The sequence below is a fragment of the Pinus tabuliformis genome, chromosome 1_2, assembly GCF_031772625.1.
Source record: "Pinus tabuliformis cultivar Carrire ecotype Pingquan chromosome 1_2, CPIR1, whole genome shotgun sequence".
NCBI classification, from domain to species: Eukaryota; Viridiplantae; Streptophyta; class Pinopsida; order Pinales; family Pinaceae; genus Pinus; species Pinus tabuliformis.
Window position 1 is genome coordinate 354,710,544 of NC_142298.1, and position 13,534 is coordinate 354,724,077.

The window sequence follows — 13,534 nt, forward strand, 5'->3', positions numbered from 1 at the left end:
CATACCACATGGATCCCATAAAAATAGCTGCAATTCTCATTAATCTCCTGCCAAACTGCTTACAACAGGTGTACAATCAAGGTTTGAGCATCCAGCTGAGTCAAACCCCTTACAAAGAGAAATAAGAAGAAGATAATTACAAGTATTCAAACTCCTCCAATCCTCAGGGGTCGAATCCCTAAGATGAGGAGCTAATCTAACTAATACTAAACAAGAAACATGAATATAGGCATCATCAACAACTTGCCTCTAAAAGTGAAAAATTGATTCATTTGAGCTCAAATTGACTCGTAAAGCAATGAATCTACCCTATATCACTATTTGTACATCATAATTACATTCCAAGTCATCATTTACAATTGTAAATCATCCACCATGAGAGATAATCCATGATTACAATAAAAAATTGGAAAAATAACAATCGTGAGCAAAACTGTCAAAAGCGCAATGCCACTTTTAGGTCCCTTTTGGAGGCTTTACCAGCATCCAAATTGGGCCTATGATAGCTCATTGGAAAGGTATTCAAGTATAATTTCCAAAAAACCTATAATTTCTGCATTTGAAGCTCATTTGACCCCTCAAAACTTGATTCTCACAAGACTGCTTATATGTGTCCAAAAAGTGGCAGAAAGGTCATTTTTAGGGTGTTTTTTTGACCTTTTGGTGGACCAGTTCTGCCCCCAAAAACTTTTAAAATTGCTAGGGTGAATGTCCTCATCACTATGAATCCAAAAATTCAAACCATTTCTTCATTTGGTGCCCCTAGGAAAAGTCGACGCTGCCCTTATAGGCAGTTTTCCTGTGTATTGAAATCGAAAATTTTCAAATGACAAAATTTGCTCCAAACTTACCCAAAATTGGTGAGAAGCACCATCATCATGTGCTCTGATGATCCAAGGAAGCTTCATCTAGCATCCTAAGTCTATCCTCCTCTTTATTGCCTTTCAAGGCCCGCCTTAGCCTAGTTTTCATTCTCTTGACCCTCATATTGCAAATCTTGTTTCGAGTCCTATAATGATAGGTCATGTGTCTGATCACCTGATTGTTTCTGTTGGCCTTCCGTAGTAGATTCTCAAGGTGTAGGTTGAATCTCTCAAGCCAAGTCTCCCTATCATCTTCAATCTCCTGCTCAATAGGAGTCAAAGTGACTTGTGTCTCTTTGCCACTTTTCCTTTTTGCCTTGAGCATTTCCAGCTCCATGAGGACTTGTTTATCACTCAACTGCTTGTTTTCTTGCTCCAAGTATGTTATGACATACTTGGCCCTCTCCAAGTTGTCCATCAGAGCCTGTATTTGAGCCTTCCTTGTGTGGTTTTTTCTGTTTCCTAGCTCTATCTGCTGAGGTGTTTGCTTCCTCCTCATAGTCTCGGTCCTCTTGGTCCATGTTTGCAATGTTGAGGTGTATGAAGGGAATGAGTGAAAGTGTTTCTAGGAATGAGGGGATGGGATATGATCTTGTGACTAGGAAATGAGAGGGAGGGTTTTTTTGCTTGAGATTTGCTCTTGGGGAAGAGGGACAAAGGGAATGTGAAGGATATGGAATAGTGGTAAAGGGAAAAATGGATAGGTGATAGGGGAATAGGGATAGGAAAATTTTATAACTGTAGGGCTAGGTGCTAGGATGAGTAGTGAGGATTTATGGTTTTGGCATCATTAGGGAGATTTTATGGTTTCATATTAATCATAGAAAACAATGCTTAAAATTTAGATTTGCAGATCAAAACCAAGGTGAGGGATGTCAACTTACTTGTAATGATGGAGGGCAAGAGAAATTTTGGAGTTTCTTTAAGGTTTTGAGGGTTTTTAGATTCTTCTGTCAAAAGCATAGTGCCACCGCTCAGAAGTGCAGCGCCAGGTCAAAAGCGCAGTTCTTGTGTAAATTTGCACTGGGAAAATCGGCCAAAAGTGCAGCGCCGGTCTCCAAAAGTGCAACGCAACTTTAAGACAAATTTTGACTGCCTTTCCGATGTCCAAATTGGGTGTGGGATAGCTCGTTGGAAATATTGTCGAGTCTACTTTCCAGAACATCTTGAATTTTTCAAATTGGAACTCATTTGACCTGTCAAAAGCTCAATCTCCTAAGACTGGTCAAAATATGCAGAATGAGGCTGCCAAAATGTAGAGTGACGTTGCAGTCAACTTTTGAAGGTCTTCCTCAACTCCAAATTGAGCTCATGATAGCTCATTGGAAATATCTCTGTGTCTAATTATCATTTGACTTATCAAAAAAGTCATTTTGTCAATCCATCGAGGAGGAAAGTTGATTTTCCCAAGGTCACTCTAGAAGTGAAACAACTCTCTTGTAACAACTGTATTTTTGACATTTCTCTAAAACCATGACACATGTGTAAAACGTGAAGCAGGTTTTTCTTCCTTGGCCTATTATGGACAAAAACCTCTCTCAATTTTTCCAAATTCTTTCTAAAACATAGTTTGAAGAAAAATCGGCCATATGTGTGGCAACTGATTTGTCCCTTGGAATGACTTATTGAAAAATGATATAGACATGATGTGTATGAGTTGGAATGGCCTCATACTCGCTGAAATGACCTCCTTTATGCCTCACATACTCATATGTCTCTGATTTCAAAGCCAACCCTAGCTCAATGGGTGAGGAAATTAGGGTTTAGTGCTTGTGGAAAATGATGAATTGGACACCCTTGGGAAAAAACAACTCCCTTTGGCATGCACTTAACCCTTTGAAACTTTACACTTTCACTTGACTATTTCCTTTGAAAAATTGATCTTTTGATGGTCTTGCATCTTTTGAACACCGAGTTAACAACTTGGGATGGTGAAATTATTACATTTGAAAGACATAAAATTACGTAATGAAATAAGCATTTCTCTTTACAAATCATCTTCACATGGTGAAGGGATGGTATTTGATCACCCTTTAATTGCTGGTGTTATGCAATGGAATGGAACCTTGGAAACCCTAATGACCTAATGAAACCTTGAAAAACCCTAAAGACCTAATGTGGCCTTGAAAAACCCTAAAGACCTAATGAGACCTTGAAGGACTGAATTTCAAGATGACATAATGACCTCATGACTGATACAAATGGTATGATAAAAATAACATTATGGATGATGTACAGTTAACCAGATATGAAACTATGCTAGAAAGTAATCACATTTAGGGAAGAGTGATGTTTTTGGACTAGGACTGCCATCAGTGACTAATTTTTTGCATGACCTAGTGGAATGATAAAAAATTGCTGAATCAACCCCCTAAAATGATATGAAAAGAGGATTTTTGATCACTGATGATGATGAGCCCCATAAATGGGTAATTATAGGGGCTCATTTGGCTTCCTAACTCAGCTTAATCCACCATTCTCATTAGTTTATTGCATGTTTTTGATTATATTTATGCTAATAGAGTGAATTGGGTTAGTCATTATGCCATGAAGGCTAATGTGTGTTTTATGCAGATTTTTGGTCAATTTCGAGATAAAGTCAAAGGTTTAATGAGCATTTGGCAGCCAATATTCGAGGAAAACAAGGGAGAGGGTTTTTAGGAGGGTGTCCCCCTCAATTATGACCCCCTATCTCAAATCCTCCTTCACAAAGCTCGGAGCACAAGAAGCCACATCAATGCATCAAAGGGACAGCTAAGCAAGTGAAGAAGAACTACTGTCTATCTCTAGTCTTGGGAGCCAAGCCTCCTTGATTTTAAGAGGGCTATTGGAGGCTCTAGTTGTATAAATAGAAGGCCTTAGGTGCTCAGTAGTTTATGTTGGCATTATGACACAGGTTTGGCGCTATGACACAGGTGTTGTCCTTGATGGCAACTCACTTAGATGACAAATCACAGTTCAGGCTCACAGAATGAAAGAAAAAGAAGTATACACAAGTTCCCCTTGACCAAGCCACATATACACACGACTAGCAAACCAAAAGGTGCGTATGCATATACACGCACTTTCACTCAAGGAAAAGTGCATACATGTTGGAAAACTTGGTTTTGGTCTGTGGTATTTTGACCCATGGTATTGATCCAAGGTATCTTGACCAAAGTGTTGACCCCAGGTATTTGGTCCTAGTTATTGCTCCTAAGTGGTTTTGGACCATGGTATTGAGTAAAGCCTAAGACTATAAAAGGAAGGAGATCATTAGGCAAAAGCACTCAAGTATTGAATAACTTATGAAGAGCAAGATCTAGAATACTGGTCATTGGGCTATGGTGCGTACTTGGATCTGAATCAAGGAGGAACCTGAGTGCTTGAAGAAAGATAAGTTCTATTGATGGGTCAAGATATTAAGGCTTGAAGAGAAGTATCTTTGTGTGGTTTTGATATTTTATAATTGGTGCATGTCTTGATCTATAAATCTGATGATCTGGGTATAACTGATGTATGAATAACTTGAAAAGGGTAAAGCATCTTTTACAGATCTGTACGCAGGTTCAGTATAGAAAAGGTGCGTATACATGTTGGTTTGGCAATTCAAAACAATGTATACATAGGTTTTCCTTCATACAGCAGCATATGCACGCAGGTTTGACACATCAAAGTAGCGCACATCTCATAAAATATGTTTTAGCTACTTCTGTTCACTGATTACAGTGTTCTGGGTGTTCTGGGTTTTGGTTTGGGTTTTGGTACTGTTACTGTATTCTGGTTACAACATTCAGAAAAGTGATTGTTTGATTCAGTTTTGGTTGGCGCAAAGGAGATTGATTGATGCAGATATATTTGATGTTTGATTAATGTTATTGATGGATCCAGTCTGAAAATTTATGAAACATGGTCCCTGGAAGAAAAGAGAAGGTTGTAGCCTTTTGCAGGTCAACACCTACGTACTAGTACATCAACTAGAACAAGAGCTAAGGGAGTTGTATCTCCCTTCCAGGAGAAGCTGGAGAAAGAGAGAAGGTTGTTGCCTTCTACAGGTAGAAGTCTGCATACTAGTATAAGACTGCACCAGTACAGAAATATTGTAAAAAGAAGTTTCTTATTAAAAGAAGATAGAGACGAATTACAGCAGGTGGTTTTCACCTACATTGAGTTTCCACCTTATATCTTGTGTTCTTGTGTGTGATTGTTTGCTCTATTTTTACTGTACCTGGTTACTATTTTATGGTTATGATACTTAGATTAAAGATCAACATCTGACGAGTTAACTAAATTATAAGTTTGCAGGATATACACTAGTTCTCCTAACAACAGTTGCATATATACACAAGTTTCTTTAACTGAAGTAGCGTATACAAATCTGATTGTGAAAAGAAATATTATTGACTTGCTAATGCTGATTCACCCCTCCTCTCAATATTATTTCCAACAATTGGTATCAGAGTAGGTCCTTCAGAAGAAGCTTGATCGCTTGAAGGAAGATCTATCATCATGAGCAATTATGAAAGAGAGGCATCCATTAGGCCACCAATCTTTGATGGGAGCAACTTCGTCTATTGGAAGGTAAGAACCACAACCTATCTTCAATCTCTTGGAACAGAAGTTTGGGATATCGTGGAAGGATGATACACATTTCCATCAGCAACTCCTACAGATACAACAGGTAAAAAGTAATATGAAACAAATGCAAAGGCTGTCAATACTCTATTGGGGAGTTTGTCACAATTAGAATTCGTCAAGGTTATGTAGCTCAAAACCACCAAAGAAATATGGGACAAGATCATTCTAATCTATGAAGGAGACGATCAGGTAAAACGTGCAAAACTGCAAACTCTTAGAATTTAATATGAAACTCTCAAAATGCACAACGATGAAAGTTTAGCTAATCATTTCTTACATATATATGAGATTGTTAATCACATGAAAAACTTGGGTGAAGAGATAAAAGAAGTTACTTTAGTTGAAAAGGTTCTAAGATCCTTGTCTTCTAATTTTGAATCAAAAGTTTCTGCCATAGAAGAAAAGCAGAATCTTCAGAGTATTACTATGTCACAGCTGCACGAAATCCTAATTGCGTTCAAAATGAGAAATGGGGGTCCATCAAATATGAGAGAAGCTGCATTCAAAGCTTCAGGAAAAGGAGAACTCAATGAGTCAGGACATATGTCAGAAGGAGAGGAAGAATCAAACTTTTTCAAGAACCTTCAACGGGGTTCTGGAAGATTTAGAGATAAAATACCTTTCAAATGTTTTGCTTGTGGAAGAGTAGGTCATTATGCTACCAAATGTCCTCACAAAGATAAGCTTGATAAAGGTAAGGAATCAGCAAAATGGAATAGAAAACAAAGTGTAAATAAGAAGAGCTACTATACGCATGAAGATAGTGATGGTTTATCAAATAGTGATGAAGATGAAAATAGTAATGATTATAGACTTCTGATGGCTTTTGAAGATGATGATTTCTTGGATGCTTTAGATGAAGATGGTCTCTATGAAGAAATTTCTAAACTTAAAATCTGTTTAGAAGAAAAGAGTATGATTATAGATACTCTTACATTCCAACTTGCTGAAAGGGAAAAACACAATGAAAAGGTAGAATGTGAAATTGTGGGTCTACGAAAAGAAGTTGAGAAAACAAAATCTCTCAATCTTAAGTTTGCTAAAGGATCAGAAACTTTAGATGAAATTATCAAAGTGCAGCGTTCTCCTCTGATAAAGATAGGTCTTGGATATACTGAAGAACCATCTCAAGCACAGAAGCCATCAACCTCCAAAAGCTATCTTGATGCAGCAAGGAGAAATGAAGAGGTTGACAATCATCAGCAAAGGCTTAAAGCAGATTACCAGGTAAATTAGGTTCAATCTACTTCAAGGATGAATAGAAGCTATAACCAACCACAGGTAAATCATTCTCAATTTTTTTCAAGAATTAATGTCAATGGAAACTACAATCATCAGGTCAGTAGATTCGATAATTAGAGGAATTTCTTTAATGGCCAATGTTTTTCATGTCATAACTTTGGACACAAAGCTACTCAATGTTTTGCTTACAAGACCATCATGACTAGAGAAGCACGAAATCAAAGGAATGTGACTGGGATCATGAAAAGGACCTATAATAACTTTTCTGTTCTTGAAAATGAAATATAATTCTCTATCTATAACAACTTCGATCATGAAGACTGTGAATGCAGGAGTATATTTTGGCAAACATCTCAGAAGGAGTAAGCTTCATTGGGCCCCAAAACATGGAAAAAGAAAGAACCGCAAACCGAAAGATGTGGTATAGCCTTATATGCAAAAGGACAAGAAAATCAATGGTACATAGACAGTGGATGCTTGAAACATATGACAGGTGATAAAGAAAAACTTCAGTCATATAGTGCCTTAGAAAAGGAAAGGAAGGTCTCAATTGGAAATGACACCCCTGCAGTCATAAAAGGTAAAGGCTCTGTTCTCTTAAAAGAAAAGGTCAAAGCTGGAAATGTTATGTCTGTTGATGGTTTAGAGCATAATCTATTGAGTGTTAGTCAAATGTGTGATCAAGGAAATGAGGTAGTATTTCAATCAAATGGATGTGTTTTTCGTGAGCTTGATACAGGAGAAACAATGATCAAAGGCATAAGAACTCCAAATAATTTATACATACTCAAGGGAGGATAGCAACAATGTTATTTAAGAAAAAATGATGAACACTGGCTATGGCACAGAAGATTGGGGAATCTAAGATTCCCTTAGATAAGGAAAGCATGCAAATTCCAGGCTGTACGCGATCTTCCTGACATAAGAATTCCAGAAAATACAATATGCAAATAATGTCAATTTGGTAAGCAAACTAGAACACATTTCCCTGAGAAGGAAGGGTCAGCTAGTAAGCCACTTGAACTTGTCCATACTGATTTATGTGGTCCATTAAGGAAAAAGTCACCTCATGGAGAAGAATACTTTATATTATTCATTGATGACTTTTCCAGAATGTGTTGGATAGGACTTCTAAAGCATAAAGACAAAACATTTGAAAAGTTCAAAGCATTCAAAGATTTAGTTGAAAATGAATCACATCACAAAATCAAATGCCTAAGGTCTGATCGAGGAGGATAATTTACCTCGGATGAATTCTTTGACTTTTGTAAAGAACATGGAATAAGAAGGGAGTTCTCTACCGCAAGGACTCCTCAACAAAATGGAGTGGTAGAAAGGATGAACATAACTGTTCAACAAATGGCTCATGCTATGCTAAATGAGTCTGGAACTCCTGCAACCTTCTGGGGTGAAGCTGCATTTGCTGTCGTCATTGTTCTCAACAAAACGAATGTTCGGGTAAACAACACTTAAACTCCTCATGAACTTTGGTATGGTAAGAATCCTACTGTAAAATACTTCAAAGTTTTTGGAAGCAAATGTTACATCAAAAGGACTGATGAAAAACTTGGCAAGTTTGAACCTAGAGCAGATGAAGGCATTCTCCTTGGTTACTCTTCCCAGAGTAAAGGATACAAGTGTTATAATAAAATACTTGGGAAATTGTTGAAAGTATTGATGTTGTGGTTGATGAAGCAGGCGAAAGTCCAAAACAGGTAAAAACTAAAGAGTGGGAAAAAGATGAGGATTATCAGACTAATGCTGAAGCAGAAGAAACCAATGAAGCACCAAAAGAGCAGATAATGGTAGAAGAAAAGACTCCATCCATATATGTTTAGAAAAATCATCTAGAGACTCAAATTTTGGGACAGAAAGAGGCAGGTGTGCAGACAAGAAGAACTATTATAGAAGCTTCAAGCTATATAGCATTGCTTTCCTCCATCGAACGGCAAAATGTACATGAAGCATGCAAATCTGAATGTTGGGTCAAGGCTATGAATGAAGAGCTTGAGCAAATTGAAAAGAATAATACTTGGGAATTAGTTCCTAGACCTCATGATAAGAATGTCATAGGAACCAAATGGATATTCAAAAACAAGTTGAATGAAAATGGAGAAGTTACTAGAAACAAGGCCAGACTTGTTTGTAAAAGGTATGCTCAACAAGAAGGAATAGACTTTGAAGAAACTTTTTCACCTGTTTCTATACTTGAAGCCATAAGAACGTTTCTTGCTCTCTCTAGTTTTCAGAAGTTCAAAGTATATCAAATGAATGTGAAATATGCCTTTCTTAATGGAGACCTAGAAGAAGAAGTGTATATTGAGCAACCATACAGATTCATCCTTGGAAATGATCCAAAACTTGTATGCAGACTTAGAAAGGCTCTCTATGGTCTAAAATAAGCTCCAAGGGTCTGGTATTATCATCTTGACAAATACCTTCATCAACAAGGCTTTTCAAAAGGATCAGCTGATAGCAATCTATATATAAAAATTGACAATGATAAATTGCTAATAATTGTTGTGGATGTTGATGATATCATTTTTGGTAGCAATGAAGAAGCCATGAGTCAAAACTTTGCCTTGGTAATGCAGAAAGAATTTGAAATGTCCCTGCTTGGTGAGCTCACATATTTTCTTGGCTTACAAGTTCAACAAAATAAAAATGGTATTTTTTTTTATCACAAACCAAGTACCTCAAGCAGATCTTGAAGAAATATGGCATGGAAGATTCTAAAATAGTATGTACCCCTATGGTAATAAGATGTAGCCTCAGCACAAATGATGAATCAGTAGTGGTACATCAACCAACCTACAGATCCATGATTGGTAGTTTGGTCTATCTAACAGGTACCAGACCAGACATCATGCATGTAGTGGGAATAGTTGGAAGATTCCAAGCAAATCCAAAGGAATCACACCTGCAGGCAGTCAAAAGGATCTTGAAATATCTTCAAGGAACTCAGAATTTTGGCTTATGGTATCCTAGGGATGCAGATCTTACACTTCATGCATACACAAATGCAGATTGGGCAGGAAGCGTGGATGATAGAAAAAACACTAGTGGTGGTGCATTCTATATGGGTCCCAGATTAGTGTCTTGGTTCAGCAAGAAACAAAGTTGTTGGAAATAATACTGAGAGAGGGGGGGGGGTGAATCAGTATTATCAAATCAAACACTTTTTCATTTCCATGCTCAGATTCATATACGCTACTTCAGTTAAGGGAACCTGCGTGTACACGCAACTGTGTCTAATGCAACAAGCATATATCCAGTAAACTTATGATTCGGTTAATCCATTAAATGTTGATCTTTAGTTAGTGCATCAGAACTTTATTAACCATATGAATAGTAAATAGGTGCAGTAAAACAGAACAGATCATAACACACATGAAGCACACATGAACACCAGGATGTAAGGTGGAAACCCAATGTGGGTGAAAACCACCTGCTGCAGTTCGTCTCTATCTTCTTTTAATAAGAAACTTCTTTTTACAATATTTCTGTACTGGTGCAGCCTTATACTAGTATGCAGGCTTCTACCTGCAGAAGGTTACAACCTCCTCTCATTCTCCAGTTTCTCCTGGAAGGGAGCTACAACCCCCTTAGCTCTTGTACTAGTCGATCCTTTTACTAGTACGTAGGCGCCGACCTATTGAATGCTCCAACCTTCACTCGTTTTCCATCTACTACTAGAAGGGAGCTACAACCCCCTTAGCTCTTGTACTAGCTGATGTACTAGTACGTAGGTGCTGACCTACAGAAGGTTACAACCTTCTCTTTCTTCCTCCAGGTACCACGTTTCATAAATTTTCAGACTGGATACTCTTGAAGAAAAACACCATAATCTGAAGGCCACGTTTCATCCAGTTTTTATACTGGACCCATCAATATCATTGAAGCACACAATCAATCAACACTAGCATCATCAATCTCTGAATCACCCAATACTGAATCACTAAAACCCTATCAACAAACTGCAGTCACCAGAACACAGATCAGAACACAAAACTCTGCAACAATGTTCAGATCTAACTGTATAATCAAAAATCACGCATCAGAGTGCATACACTACTTGGAAGAGCCGAACCAGCGTGTATATGCAACTTCACCAAAGCGAACCAGTGTATATGTCATTAATTACTTAATTATAACTTCGCTTCACTTCCTGACTTCAGACATACCCAAATCATTACATATACAAGGATAATATGTGTGTTAGCAACTAGATCTAGTCCATCAGATCACATAAAGATAAGTCATTATGATCCTAATGTATCATTAGATCTCATCCATCAACATTGAAGCTCAACACAATCAACCAAACTGAATATGTAGAATAATGACACCAGTAAACAGTCATCAGAACTCATCAACAACGAGAACCACCTGTAACTTCAAACATCATAGCTCATATGGTATACGCTACTTAGATGTATCTAACTTGCGTATGTACGTGCTTTTATCATAGTCAACCAATGTATACATCTGTAAATATTCATTCATGATTAGCAGCTATTCCAAACTTGAGTTATACCTAGATCATAATATTTATAGAACATAACATGCGTCAGTATACACATCTAGAATAAACATGATCAAACCGTATAGAGATGATTCATTCCAAGCCATTAGATCCCGATCTATCCTTAGATCTTGTTCTCCATCAACCGCTGAGATTCGTCCTTAGCTCACATCAAGCAAGGCATCATGAACCCATAACCTCCATACTGGATCACATACTTCATCAGATATTCGAGACTTCCTTCGGTGCCTTTTCCTAATGATATTATCCTCCTTTTATAGTCTTAGGCCTTTACTCAATACCATGGTCCAAAACTACTTAGAACCAATACCTTGGACCAAATACCTGGGATCAACACGTCAGACAAGATACCTTGGACCAATACCATGGTCCAAATACCACGGACCAAAACCAAATGTACGCGCCTTTCCTTGCATGAGAGTGCATGTATACGTATACACACCTTTTGGTCGGCTAACCTGCGTGTATATGCAGCTTTATCAAGGGTAACCTATGTATATATATTTTTCTTCATTCTGTGAGCCTGAGCTGTGATCTATCATCTTAGTAAGTTTCCATCAAGGGAAACACCTGTATCATAATGCCAACAATCTCCCCCTTTGGACTTGATGGCAAAGTTATCTTGCCATACTGAGAATTTTCATCTTAATGACTTGTCATTGTTCATTACATCTGAACTGATTCCTTTGAGCTGCCCTGCATCCCATGTATTCTGTCACATCTGATATCTCTTTTGTAGATTCATCTAGTTATATATTAGTGAATTGTTCTGCTACAAGTGGGTTGCCATCAAGTACAACACATGCATCATAATTCCAACAAAAGTTCAATTGCATTATCTACAGTTGAAGCAGAATATGTGGCTGCTGCATCTTGTTGCACACAACTCCTTTGGATGATGCAAACATTGCAAAACATTCAGGTCACATGTACTCCACCCATCTCCATTCTATGTGATAATACAAGTGCAATCAATATTTCAAGGAATCCAGTCATGCATTCCAAGACCAAGCACATACCTATAAAATATCATTTTCTCCGGGAACAAGTGCTTGAACAAAAGGTCAAACTGGAGTATGTTCCCTCCAAGGAACAAGTTGTTGATATATTCACAAAACCACTGCCCAGAGAGACATTTGAATACCTCAGATAGAAGCTAGGAGTAGTTGATACATCATCTTGCTATTGACACTTATTTGTTTCAGAGAACAGTGGTTGTACGTGAGTTTCATGAAGCGTATCCACATACATACGCCGGTTTATGTGGATACAACAATGTATATGTTGGTTTGAAGAATATCAGTGGGCTAGAGTTAGGATGAAAAGAGTCTGATATGGGTCTATTAGTGATCATCTGGCACAGGTTCAGGGGGAGCATATACTTCTAATAATGCATTATCGTTGTTAGAATTACCTTAGAAGATCTTGGTACGATTTCACAGTTGTTTTTGATTCAGGTGGAACAGGTGCAGAGAGAGATTGTGGTTGTTGGTCTAGATGGTGATTGACAGATGCTGTTCATGATAGTTGCTGATGACTATCATAGTCTTGTTTTAGATATTTTGTCCTTATGTTATGTAGAACTTTTAGTATCAAGGTCATGTAACGACCTATTTTGTTTCCCCACTATGTCTGGGATGGATGACGTAATGTTCTTTTTTTATCATGTATAAACTTTGATGTATCCCCACTTGGTTGGGTGGATGAGTAAATCTTGGTATATCCCCACTTGGTTGGGAGATGGATGTATGTATGAGTCTTTGATGATAGGAAGGTCATTTATGATGTATAGAGTCATGTTCTTCTTGTAGAACATCTGTTTGTAGACCTTGCTTATAGTCAGGGGGAGCATGAATATCACACTTCAGCAAATCAGAGAATTCAACATGTACTCAGGGGGAGCATAACCCTTTGCCCTTGATGACAAAGGGAGAGAATGAATTGGGGTTGCCATCAAGTCCAAAGGAGGAGATTATTGGCATTATGACACATGTTTGGCGTTATGACACAGGTGTTGTCCTTGATGGCAACTCACTCAGATGACAGACCACAGTTCACGCTCACAGAATGAAAGAAAAAGAAGTATACATAGGTTCCCCTTGACCAAACCGCATATACACGTGGGCTAGCAAACCAAATGGCGCGTATGCATATACACAAAATTTCATGCAAGGAAAAGTGCATACATGTTGGAAAACTTGGTTTTGGTTCGTGGTATTTGGTCCATGGTATTTTGACCGTGGTATTGATCCAAGGTATCTTGACC